This window comes from Malurus melanocephalus, unplaced genomic scaffold, assembly GCF_030028575.1.
Source record: "Malurus melanocephalus ecotype Western Australia unplaced genomic scaffold, MMel_1.1 scaffold_2643, whole genome shotgun sequence".
Classification (NCBI taxonomy): domain Eukaryota; kingdom Metazoa; phylum Chordata; class Aves; order Passeriformes; family Maluridae; genus Malurus; species Malurus melanocephalus.
The window spans coordinates 421-1,755 of record NW_026625875.1 but is presented as its reverse complement, the minus strand read 5'-3'; positions in this window follow the sequence as shown (position 1 = coordinate 1,755).

Here is a 1,335-nt window from a genome sequence, read left to right as displayed (position 1 = left end):
CCCCCGCAGGCCCCTCCTCCTCAGCCCCCTCCGGCTCCGCCCCCTCCCGTCCCGGCTCCGCCCCCTCCGCCTCCTCCTCCCGCGGTCGCCGCGGCCAAAACGTCGCCGCCGCCGTTCGTGGGGGGTCCGGTGGCCGTCCTGGAGCACCCCCTGCCCGGCGCCGTCTTCGACGCCATGGCCCATTTCGGCCAGCCCATGCTGCACCTGCCCCAGGCCGAGCTGGCCACGCCCACGGCGCACCTGGGCCCCGCCCCCGAGCACGGGACCCCGCCCCACCTGGGCCAGCACGTGGTGTCACCTCCAGGTGGGTGAGGGGAGGGGTCTTTGGGGTGGGGACCACCATTGTGGTTTTGTTGGGTGGCCCAAAATTCCATGGGAGGGGTTTTTGGGGTGTGGCCATTGTGGTGTTATGGGGTGTCCCAAAATTCCATGGGAGGGGTCTTTGGGGTGTGGCCATTGTGGTGTTATGGGGTGGCCCAAAATTTCATGGGGAGGGGTTTTTGGGGTGATGGCCACCATTGTGGTTTTGTTGGGTGGCCCAAAATTCAATGGGAGGAGTCTTTGGGGTGGTGGCCACCATTGTGGTTTTATTGGGTGTCCCAGAATTCCATGGGAGGGGTTTTTGGGGTGGTGGCCAAAGTGGTTTTGTTGGGATATCCCGGAATTCCACAGGAGGGTGGTGGGGAGGGGTCTTTGAGGTGGTGGCCACCATGATTTCATTGGGATGTCCCAGAATTCCACAGGAGGAATCTTTGGGGTGGTGGCCACCATTGTGGTTTTGTTGGGATGTCCCAGAATTCCATGGCAGGGGTGTTCAGGGTGATAACCACCACCATGATTTCATTGGGATGGCCCAAAATTCCATGGGAGGGGTCTTTGGGGTGGTGGTCATTGTGGTTTCGTTGGGGTGTCCCAGAATTCTATGGGAGGGGTTTTTGGGGTGGTGGTCATTGTGGTTTTATAGGGTGGCCCAGAATTCCACCGGAGGGGTCTTTGGGGTGGTGACCACCATTGTGGTTTTATTGGGTGTCCCAGAATTCCATGGGAGGGGTTTGTGGGGTGGTGGCCATCGTGGTTTTATGGGGTGTCCCAAAATTCCATGGGACGGTTCTTTGGGGTGGTGGCCATCGTGATTCCGTCGGGGTGTCCCAAAATTCCATGGGAGGGGGAGTGGGGAGGGGTCTTTGGGGTGGTGACCACCATTGTGGTTTTGTTGGGTGGCCCAGAATTCCATGGGAGGGGTTTTTGGGGTGGTGGCCACCATTGTGGTTTTATTGGGTGGCCCAAAATTCCACCAGAGGGGTTTTTGGGGTGGTGGCCACCATTGTGGTTTTG